This window comes from Dipodomys merriami, unplaced genomic scaffold, assembly GCF_024711535.1.
Source record: "Dipodomys merriami isolate MVZ:Mamm:240054 unplaced genomic scaffold, mDipMer1.0.p SCAF_39, whole genome shotgun sequence".
NCBI classification, from domain to species: Eukaryota; Metazoa; Chordata; class Mammalia; order Rodentia; family Heteromyidae; genus Dipodomys; species Dipodomys merriami.
In genome coordinates this window covers 7924624-7936590 of record NW_027205492.1, presented here as the reverse complement: position 1 = coordinate 7936590, position 11967 = coordinate 7924624, and positions in this window count along the sequence as shown.

Sequence of the window (11967 nt, the reverse complement as noted above, 5' to 3'; positions counted from 1 at the left end):
ACAGTTCAAAGGCACCTAGAGCAGAAAAAGTCCTTAGGAGACACTTATCTCCAATAAACCACTGAAAACCCAGAAATGGAGCTGTGACCCAAAGTGGTAGAGCACTAGCCTTGAGCAAAAGAGCTCAGGGACAGCTCCCAGGCCCTGAGTTCAAGCCTCATGATTAACCACACGCGCTCACGCGCTCACACGCGCGCGCACACACACACACACATGCACACACAAAGAGTTACCTGGGACAACCAGCAGTTGGCTTTTAATGCCTGCATAGTATCCATGCTGTACAGTCCAAGAGGAAACATCTGCTCACCCAGATGATGCCCAGGCCTCATCCTCCTTTCCAACACAAGATGCCACAGCCCCTTAGCACTTGTGATTGCATTCGAGCCTGCCCTGACCCTGCGCACCCTGATTCTTCAGAAGAGAACACTGGGAGTTAACAAGGAAAACGCCAGGAAATGATGGAGCAGATCTTGAACCCAGAGCTACGCTCATTCCTCAATAAGGAGAGGTGGGCATCAACTTGCCTATGAGGGCAGGGAGGAAACCAGATGAATCACAAGCCATGGGCCAATTCCAGCCTCCAGGGTCAGGGGTGGTGGGTTTGTTAGGCCCAGGAGGTGGAATTCTTTTTGTTTGTTAGTCGTGGGGCTTGAACTCAGGTCCTGGGCGCTGTCCCTGAGCCCTTCAGCTCAAGGTAAGTGCTTTACTACTTGAGCCACAGAGCCACTTCCGGTTTTCTGGTAGTTGATTGGAGTTAAGAGTCTCACAGACTTTCCTGCCTGGGCTGGCTTTGAACCGCGATCCCAGCTTCCTAAGTAGCTAGGATGACCAGCATGAGCTGCCGGACCAGCTGGAAGGTGGAATTCTGGCAGGCCTTGCTGGGAAGGAGGACTCTGTGTGTGGGGGAGGGAGGGAAGGGCCTGTGTCTTTCATTCATCTGGGCAAACTATTCCAAAGGTGGGAACAGCAGATGCAAAGGCCCGGGGGCAGTATGCTGAGGAGCTGGGTGCAGAGGGCAGGGTATGCAGGGAGGAGGGAGGCCTGGTGAGCTGGGGGAGGGGAAAGGGGAGCCCAGTGCTGCTCAGGCAGAGCTTGGTGTGATGGGATGGGGAGAGCGATCCCCACGATGACACCCCTGGATCTGGGGGTCCGCAGGCTTCCGCCTTGAAGACCACAACCCCCAGCTCCCAGGGAAAGTGCCCGAGGGGAAGCAGCTTAGCTGACTCACGGCCCAGCCCTGACTTCCCTCGCGGAGCCCGGGGCCCAGCCTGCGACAGGGCCAGCCACAGGAAGTGGTCAGCAGGGGGACCCGCCTCAGGCCCGGGGAGGGTTCCTGGAGGAGGCCGGGCCATCCCAGCAGGAACTTAGAAGTGGACCCCCCAGGTGGAGGCGCGGCCCTGCAAAGGCCCTGCGGCCGGGCAGCCCGGGGGTTCAAGTTTGGGACAGCGGGGACAGAAGGGCCACCGGATGTTGTACCCAGGGCTGCCAGCCGCAGCGAGACACACACACACACACACACACACACACACACACACACACACACACACACACACACACACACACACTAAGGTCCTCTGCTCCACCAAGCATTAAGCACTTGCTGCACACAGGGCCACTTTGTCCTGCTGTGCCCTGTCAGCGGGCAGCCTGGTGGCATGAACTAAGGCCCTGGCGTGGATGGCGCCCTGTCCCAGGCAGGGCAGGGGAGGGGCAGATAGCGGGGGAAGAGGGGGACAACAGGTCCAACCAAGCCGGCCGCTGGGCACAGACAGCCCTTGGCAAAACTCCAGGCTCAGGGACCCCATGCCGGGTCCACCATTGAAGACCACAGGGGCTGCCCACAGACCCCCACCACCCAAAATGCCCTTCTAGAAACTTCCAGAACACCCCAGAAAAGGACTTCTGCCACAGAGTCACCACCCTTCCCCAGCTTCCAGACTCTGGTCCTGCATTCATAAATCACTGCGGTGTGTTTGAATCACAGAATGCCAAGTCACACCGTCAAAGTAGAAAATGAAAGATGAGAGAGGTGGGGAGGGGGAACCACCCAGCTCATGCCCCGGCCGTCTCCGCACGCGCCAGGTCTCCCTGCCACAGGACCTTTGCACTTCTCCCCCCTTCGTGGGGAGTTCCCCTCCAGACCCAGCCACAAGGCGCCCTCCCTGTATCCCGCACACCCACGGCCCCTTCCCAATGGGGTTGGGGTCCAGGTGGGGGGGGGACATGAGGGACCAAGCCAAGGAAGTGGGGGAAAGCAAGAGGGCAAGGTGTCTCCACGTTCCGGAGGCCCGGCCTGCTCAAGCCTACGCGAGCCACGAGGTGGAGTTAGCGCCAGATAAGGAAACTGAGGCTGCCACCAAACCCACAGCCCCTGTCTGACCCGATGCCAGCGTTGGCCAAATACCAGCGGGGCCAGGCACAGGCGGGGCGGGTGGTGGAGAAGGTGTCGGGCTCTCTTCTACACAGGGGAAACGCTGAGCATACACGTTTACCTGTGAGTCCACGTGGGCCCAAGCAGACATTCTAGAACAAGCTGAAGGCCACAGATGGCCCGTGAGGCCTATGGAGCAGGCTTGTAGAGGCGGGAAGCCAAGCCAAGAAGGCTTCCAGGAGGAGGAGGCAGCGGAAAAACAGGCTTCCCCCTCCCCCCAGCAGAAGCAGGAAGCCCGACTGGGGCTGGGCTGCCCTCAGGGCCTGCTGGGGGCCAAGGTAGGCCCAGCCAAGAAGTGGAGGCCAGGCCGGTCAGACCAGATTCCCTGTGGAGGCCCTGGGGCATGCCCCCACCCTCACCCACCCCTCTCCCCACCTCCCCACAAGGTGCTGTGTCCCCCCCCCATGTCCCCTGGGCAGTGTGGTCCAGGGCGCTGTCCACCTCCCGTCCTCAGCAACAGCACAGGCAGAGCCCGGCAGCGCAGGGTCAGAGCAGAACCCAGAGACGTCAGCTCACAAGCTACGTGGCTGTGGACACCACCGCAGCCTGCGGGCCGGCGGTGCACACCCAGTGGCCCTGGGTCACACAAGATGACCGGCATGCTAACAGACCAGATGTGCTCCAGCCCTGGCCTTCCTCCCTTCCCAGGGGAGACTCAGAGCCAGGGCCCTGTGCGCCCAGCCTCGGGCCTCCCGGGCTGGGACGTGGGCCAGGGACACACTGAGTGCGGTGATGCACACCTGGAATCCCAGCACTTGGGAGGCTGAGGCTGGAGGATCTCAAGCTCAAGGCCAGCCTGGGCTCCACAGCAACACCCTGTCTCAAAAGAAACAGGGCTGGGCTCTGGTGGCTCACACCTGTCATCCTAGCTACTCAGGAGGCTGAGATCTGAGGACGGCGGTTCAAAGCCAGCCCAGGGAGGAAAATCCATGAGACTTATCTCCAATGAACCACCAGAAAACCAAAAGTGGTGCTGTAGGTCAAGCGGCAGAGTGCTAGCCTTGAGCTGAAGAGCTGAGGGACAGCGCCCAGACCCAGAGTTCAAGCCCCAATAAAAAAAAAAAGAACTGCAATCTGGGACACTACCATTTCAGAGGTGCACCCAGCTGGTATAAACAGCAATAGCAGGCAGGGGGCTGACTGAGGTGTCCTCTCAGGTGACAGGTAGGGTGTTATGTGGACAGGGTGTTGTCTTGGGTGACAGGTAAGGGGGCATCTCAGGTGACAGGGTGTCACTCAGGTTGACAGGGTGTTGTGTCAGGTGACAGGGTGTTGTCAGGTGACAGGTAGGGTGTTGTCCCAGATGGACAGGTAGGGTGTCTCAGGTGGACAGGGTGTTGTCTTGGGTGACAGGTAAGGGGACATCTCAGGTGGCAGGGTGTCACTCAGGTTGCCAGGCAGGGTGTTAAGTGGACAGGCAGGGTGTTGCATCAGGTGACAGGCAGGGTGTTACATCAGGTGACAGGCAGGGTGTTACATCAGGTGACGGGCAGGTGTTACATCAGGTGACGGGCAGGGTGTTGTCTCAGGTGACGGGCAGGGTGTTGTCTCAGGTGACGGGCAGGGTGTTGCATCAGGTGACAGGCAGGGTGTTGTCTCAGGTGACGGGCAGAGTGTTGTCTCAGGTGACGGGCAGGGTGTTGCCTCAGGTGACGGGCAGGGTGTTGCATCAGGTGACGGGCAGGGTGTTGCATCAGGTGACGGGCAGGGTGTTGTCTCAGGTGACGGGCAGGGTGTTGTCTCAGGTGACGGGCAGGGTGTTGTCTCAGGTGACGGGCAGGGTGTTGCATCAGGTGATGGGCAGGGTGTTGTCTCAGGTGACGGGCAGGGTGTTGCATCAGGTGACAGGCAGGGTGTTGCATCAGGTGACAGGCAGGGTGTTGTCTCAGGTGACGGGCAGGGTGTTGTCTCAGGTGACGGGCAGGGTGTTGCATCAGGTGACGGGCAGGGTGTTGCATCAGGTGACGGGCAGAGTGTTGTCTCAGGTGACGGGCAGAGTATTGCATCAGGTGACGGGCAGGGTGTTGCATCAGGTGACGGGCAGGGTGTTGCCTCAGGTGACGGGCAGGGTGTTGCCTCAGGTGACGGGCAGGGTGTTGCCTCAGGTGACGGGCAGGGTGTTGTCTCAGGTGACGGGCAGGGTGTTGTCTCAGGTGACGGGCAGGGTGTTGTCTCAGGTGATGGGCAGGGTGTTGCATCAGGTGACGGGCAGGGTGTTGCGTCAGGTGACGGGCAGGGTGTTGCCTCAGGTGACGGGCAGGGTGTTGTCTCAGGTGACGGGCAGGGTGTTGCCTCAGGTGACGGGCAGGGTGTTGCGTCAGGTGACGGGCAGGGTGTTGTCTCAGGTGACGGGCAGGGTGTTGTCTCAGGTGACGGGCAGGGTGTTGCGTCAGGTGACGGGCAGGGTGTTGTCTCAGGTGACGGGCAGGGTGTTGTCTCAGGTGACGGGCAGGGTGTTGCCTCAGGTGACGGGCAGGGTGTTGCATCAGGTGACGGGCAGGGTGTTGCATCAGGTGACGGGCAGGGTGTTGCATCAGGTGACGGGCAGGGTGTTGCATCAGGTGACGGGCAGGGTGTTGTCTCAGGTGACGGGCAGGGTGTTGCGTCAGGTGGACAGGGTGTTGTCTCAGGTGACAGGCAATGTTGTCTCATAGTGACTTCTCTTGCCAGGTGGCCATGCTCACAGCCCTCTGCTCTGCCAGCCAGCGGCAAAGTGAAATGACAGCCCAGCCATGCTGAGCACCGGGGTGAGCAGACCTTGGCTCCCATCACCATCCTCCAAGAAGACTCTTGGGCTCCTGGGAGGGCGGGCAGGAGGGCCACAAGGTGGCCTTGGGGTAACAGAGGCAGGAAAGGAGGAAGTAAGAGAGAGAGAAGGGAAGAGAAGAAAGGAAGAGAGGGGAGGGAGGGAGGGAGGGAGGGAGGAAGGAGATACGAGCAGCTGTCCAGGGCTGAGGAGACAAGGCTGGGGCCTCCTCCACACCTGTGTCTCCTGGCAGGCCAAAGCCCTGGGCTCTCTACCCAGCACCTCGAAATCAAGCCAAGTTATTAAAGTAAGAAGAGGACCTGGAGCTGGGCGCCAGTGGCTCCCACTGTAACCCTCCCTAGGGAGGCCAAGGTAGGATTGCTGTGCAAGTCCCGCCTGGACAGAAAAGTTCCAGTCACCTGGTCTGCTTGATAGAAACTAGTCACGGTGGTAAGTCCCGCCTTCCCAGCGGAGCAGGAGGCTGAGGCAGGGAGGATCATGGGTTCAGGCCAGACCAGAAGGACAGGTCACAGGGACACTATCTCAACAGGAGAAGCTGGCATGACATCCCTGGCCTGTCACCCCATGTATGGCAGGAAGTAAAAACAAGAGGATTACAGTCCAGTGCACACGCCAGAAGCCAGACCCTATCTCATGAACAGCCAGTGCAGAAAAAGGTTGGAGGTTATGGCTCAGTCATAGCACCTCCGCCTAACAAGCACAAACCCCAGCACTGTGGAAACGGAGAAGGGTGTTGTAACCCGATGTAGCACCGAATGCATGTATCCAGCTCCTGCTGGGGTAAACCCAGGTTGAGGGCAGAAGGAGAGCAGAAGACTCACAGATAATTGATGTGGAGACAGTGATCGCGGGAGGGGCCACCTGTCTCCCTGGTGACAGAAGCCACACTGCCCCCCCCCAGAAGCCTCACACACAACAACCCCAGGACCTTCCATAGGGGTCACCCCACAAAACACCCCGCCAGTCTCCTCAAGGCCTGCCGGGAGGGGCTCAGGGACAGAGGAAGCCAACAGGTAAAAACTGCAAGAGCCGGGTGCCGGTGGCTCACGCCTGTCATCCCAGCCACTCAGGAGGCTGAGATCTGAGGATCACGGTTCAAAGCCAGCCAGGGTAGGAAAGTCCATGAAACTCATCACCAACAAAACAACACAAACCCAGAAGTGGCTCAAGTGGTAGAGCACTCACCTTGAGCTGAAGAACTCAGGGAAGGCGCCCAGGCCCAGAGTTCAAACCTCAGGACCGACCAGAAAAGAAGTCTGTGGCTGGGCGCCAGTGGCTCATGCCTGCAATCCCAGCCACTCAGGAGGCTGAGATCCGAGGATCACTGTTAGAAGCTGCCAGGCAGGAAACGTATCTCCAATTAATTACTCAGAAAAAGCTGGAAGTGCCACCGAGGCTCAAGTGGTAGAGAGCAGTAGTCGAGCACAAAGAAGCTCAGAAACAGCACCCAAGCCTTGAGTTCAAGCCCCAGGACTGGCAATAAAAATACTAATAATAATTTAAAAATAAATACTTTGCACAAAATGGCTCACGCCTGTAATCCTAGCTACTCAGGAGGCTGAGATCTGAGGATCACGGTTCAAAGCCAGCCCGGGCAGCAAAGTCCGTGAGACTCTTATCTCCAATGAACCACCAGAAAACTGGAAGTGACGCTGTGGCTTAAGTGGCAGAGCACCAGCCTTTAGCAAAACAGCGCAGGGACAGCACCCAGGCCCAGAGTTCAAGCCCCAGGGCTGACAAATGAGTAAATAAACGAGTACCCAAGGGCGTGAGGACGCCGGGCACTTGGCCCCCACTGTCTACCGCGGAGCCCGCAGCACGGCCCCCGCTGTGGGGCTCCATCTTCGTCCTGGGTCTCATCCAGGGGCTGCAGAATCATGGCGACCGCACCTCTCAGCTGATCAGGGGCCGTCCCCTCCCCACAGCCACCCAGAGGCCCGGGCGCCTGCTGCTGAAGCCAGGCCTGGCTGCTGACCTCACAGCCATCCCCACTCCACCCCCTCGGCCCCTCTCCACTGAGGACAGCTGCCCAGCCCAGTGACCCAGCTCAGTGCCCCAGATGAGGAACCCTGGAGAGGGATGGGGGGCCGACCTCAACCCCCCTTCCCTTGTCTAGGAGGAAGGAACAGAGGGGAAGCGTAGGCCCATTTCTCAGAATGTCTGGGTCAGGCGTGAGGGGGCCTGGGTTCAAGTCCTGCCTCTGCCCGCATTCATGGTGTCACCTCTGGCCCCTCACTTCCCCTCATCTGAACCTCAGGTTCCTCATCTGGAAGTCAGGAGTGAGGCCAGCTGACCGCCTGGCCTTCCCTAAATGACACTGGGCTGTTGACATGGTGGCTGCCAGAGTCCTGCCCTCTCCCCAACCCTCCACTCTCCCCTAGCAGGCCCTGGAGTCCCTCCTGGTGGGATCTGCCACCCTGGCTACAGCTGACAGATGGCTGGGCCCTGGCTGGGCAGGTGGCACAGGTCCTGATGCCCAGGTGCCCAGGGCCAGGCTGGCTGTGAGCCAGGGTGAGCTTACACTTCACTGTTGCCCTTGTCACTTTGGTCTTGGTTTAAAACGGTTGCTCTTGATCATCACCCTTGATTCTCAGCTCTGCCTTAAGTGATCCGCAGCCCCCCACCCCCCAGCTTTCCTTCGAACCTCTCTCTCACATCAGGGCTGCTGCAGCACCATTGGGAAGTGCCCAGGCCCGTTCCCCCCACGCCCTGTGCTGCTCCCCTCCTCTGGGCCGCCCTTGCCACAGACTGGGGTGACCCCAGACTTCCCTGGGGACACACACACCGCAGGACCTTGCTGGACGCTGGCTCAATATGAAGCAGATGGGTTGTGGAGCACCTGTGGCTCACACCTATAATCCCAGCTTCTCAGGAGGCTGAGATCTGAGGATCGTGGTTCAAAGCCAGGCTGGGCAGGAAAGTCCGTGAGACTCTGATCTCCAGTGAACCACCACAAAACCGGAAGTGGTGCTGTGGCTCAAGTGGTCGAGTGCTCACCTTGAGCTGAAGAGCTGAGGGCAGCCCCCAGGCCCCCAGTGCATGCTGGGGGACAGGACTCCCTCACAGAGGGCGGCCACGCCCACCCTCCACCCTGTGGCCCCATCTGCTCTGGGGGCCACACACACCCATGTCTGCTGGGGGTGAGGAGGCCGCTCCCCACATTTCTGAGCCCCACCTGGAGCCCCAGACAGGGATGGGAAGAGCAGCATGGAGCCCTGCCGGGCTGGAGTCCCTCCCCTGGCTTCTCTGAGCCACCCAGGCCCAGGGCAGGCGTGGGGCGGGGCCGGGCACCAGCCAGGGCCAGGGAGCCACCTGGACTCTCGTGGCTGTGTGTCTCTGGCCAGTGTGCTCCTCTCTCTCCATCTCTTCTCCAGTGCCTAGTGCCGGGCTCTTACTCCAGGGCTCTTGGAGCAGGGAGGGGAGGAAGGACAGGAGGAGGGGGTGTTCGAGGCCGCAGCAGCAGCAGCTGTGGGTGGGCTGAAGGTCCTGCCAGGGCCCGTGCCGGCCCCCATCCTCCCCTTCAGGGACCCCGGTGGCTGCCCCCTGCCCCCTGCCCCTCCAGGATCCTGAGACCCCCGGGCCTTGTGACAAGCTGCCTGCTGCCCCTCATTTGGGGTTCTGGCCAAACTCCCCGGGGACAGGGACGGGCTGCCGTGTCCTCCCAGTGCCATCCCCCCCCCCCGCCCCCAGGAGACCCCGCAGTGGGTTCATGTATGCAAAGCGCCCCAAGTGCCCGGCCGGGAGGGGGGGCAGGCAGGTGCAGGGAGTGAGCCCGCCACGCGGGGGGGGGGACACTGCGGGGGGGGGAGGGAGGAGGGCAGCAGGTGGTGTTTGATTCCAACCTGACATGGCCCGCGCGAGGACGGCGGCTGGGCCTCTGCGGCCCGCCCGGCTTCCTCCCACTGTGAACAAGGCGAGCCACGGGGACACCCCAGCCTCAGAGCCCCGATGCCCCACGCTGGCAGGTTCTCCGTCTCCCGTGCCCGGCCCGGCCAGGCCCGGGGCTCGCAGCCAGGCTGCCGGGCGGTGCGCAGCAGCTTCTCCCGCCCCGTCCCACTCCCAGAACCCAGGACAGGACTGGGAAGGCCCGCCGCGTCGGCACCGCGCCCCCCCCCCCCCCCGCCGTCCCGCAGGTGCCCAGCCCTGGGGGAGGGGCAGCCCCACCCCCACCCTGCCAGGGAGAAACCCTGACTCACCCCGCCCCCACCCTGCAATTAGGCCGCACGCCCGCCCGCCCCGCAGCTCTTCTCTCGGGCAGGCGCCCCTGGGCCCCCCTGTCCCCGCCAAGGTGGTCCAGCGAAGGGGGGGCTCTGACCCCCATCCCTGCCCACAGCCTCCCAATGGCCTCCGGGCCAACAGCACCCAGGGGTAGACCAGGGAGCAAAGAGGATCGGTTCCAGAAGGTTCTGGAAGGGAGGCGAAGCACTGAGGCCCCTCCCTAACCTGCTCCCCCACCCACGCAGCCCCCGTTCCACAGCCGGGAGGCCCTGGGCTGGGGGAAGGGCGCGGCCCAGCTCCCCAGCCAGGACCCCGTCCAGGGCCCCCATCAAAGTGAGGCCACAGCGTGGGCAGTGGGGGGGGGCTGCCACACTCGGCCCCCGTGGGTGCGAAACCTCAGCCAAACCTCGGTGCCTTGGTTTCCCCAAATGTCTACTGGCGCTCACAGTGGGGCCAGCTTTCCCGGGGCCTGGCCCGGGCGCCCCCACACCACCCAGCCCCGGACCCCGGGGTGCCCCCACCCCCACCCAGGCCTCCAAGACCCCTGGCGGCCGGCGGCGGAGCTTCAGGTTAGCCAGGAGCAGGGACTTCCTCCGCGCCGCCCGCCCCGCCCCCACACCTGCTCGGCCAGTCTCCCGACCAAGGACTGAGGACACCCGAGCCCGGCCGCCATCGTGGCCAGGGGAGGCCAGGGACAGTGGGGGGGGCGCATCCACCACGGGGTCCCCCAACCCAGGGGCCAGCGCGGAGGGGGGCACAGAGACAAAGCAAGCCCAGCCCTCGGGACGTGGGAGGAACACTTTCTTGAATGGGAGCCTCTGAGCCAAGCGCGCTGAGTCAAAGTAAACGCCTGCCCTGACTCCGCCCTCAGCCGCTGTGCAGCTCCAGACACAGCACTTCACCTCTCTGATCCGCCAGCTGTGTCCTTCCCACACACGTGGACACAGGGGCAGCTGCCCAGGGTCAAAGCCGGCTCACCCCTTTCTTCCTGGTACGGGGCCAGGTGGCGCCACCTCCCCGCCCCCACAGACCCCCGTCCCAGGCACCAGGGGCCAGCTCTCTGGATGCTAGGGGGCCTGGCACCCAGTGAGGGACTCAGCCAGACCTGCAATGCCAACCCAGGTTCACGTCCCAGCTCCCATCCCCTGTGCGGCCATCAGAGTCATCTGCACCCCTGTTGGCCAGCGGTGATATAGGCAGGAACGGGGACGGAAGTGACCAGGAATCTACAGGCGGCACCGATGCGCCCTGCCTGGCCTGGGCCCCTGCACTTGACAGGACTCAGTGGCTAGACACTCACCAAGTGGCTTTGCTTTCTGTGCTGTTTCCTTTGTGTGGCCTGCCAACTCCTATGCATGCCTTGAAGTCCTGCCCAAATGGTCCCTCTTCTGAGACCCTCATACTTAACAGACACAGAGGAAGCCCTTGCTTCTGGGCTCCCTGACCTGCAATGGCCCACACAGTGCAGGGCCGGTCTCACACACACACATACACACACCACACACAAACACCATCACAAGCCTCTTCCTGGCCTAGTCTTTGAAAATCCCCACAGAACACATTCCGGGCTTCCACCAGGGAGGGGACGCAGCCAATGCCCCAGCAGAAGCGGTCAGAGCTGGGAAGGAATGGCAGGTTGGTCCACCAAGAAACCCTGCGGCCTGCGGGAGCCAGGGTGCAGGGCGGCCCTGACCCAGAACAGACTGGGGGTCACTTTTGGAGAGGGAGCAGAGGCGGGGCAGCCTGGGCCTCGCACAGGCCTGGGGGGCGTCCCTGAGCTCTGGGAAGGGAGCTGGACCCAGCCCCTCGGAACACATAAGGTGGGCTCCCACTGCTCCTAGACTCGCCCACGGGTCCCGCTGGGACACAGAACCCGGCCCCCTGCCGAGCAGCGCTGAGCACAAGGATGCTCCCGCCACAGGAGGGTGATCCCAACACGGGAGGGGGCCACGGGAGGGGGCCCACCACGGGAGGGGGGGCTCAGCCCCGGCCCTCTGCTCCTGGCTTTGTCTCCCACTCCCCCCTCGCCCTCCCCTGCCCTTTCCCCCCTCCCCCATTCCCCTCCTCTCCCCCTCCCTCTCCCCCCTTCTCCTCCTCTCCCCTCCTCCCTGGCCAGCTCCAGCCCAGGCACGCTGGGACCACCCATGCGGCTGCCCAGGCTGCCTGGCACACGTCCCGAGAACGAGAAATCCCCCAGATGACTTGGGCCTCGTACAGATGGGGAAACTGAGGCTGCCAGCGCTCAGACCACCTCCAAACCATCCCCTCCCCCCTCCCCGAGCCTGTGGGACACCTGGCTGGGCGAGGATCGGCCCGTCACAGCCGCTCCCCCCAGCCAGGGACACTGAGGCCCGGTGTGGGGAGCGGCGTGGGCCGGCGGGTCGGGCGGGGTGGGGGGCCGCTCCGCCCGCTTCCCGCCAAACAATGGGCCTTTGTGCCCGCGTGGGCGGCCGAGGGGCGCGCGCAGGGCGACCAGGAAAGCCAGCTATCAGAAGCTTCTGGAAGCTCCCGACCCCAAGCAGGGAGAGGGCAGCTGCGGGGCACGGGG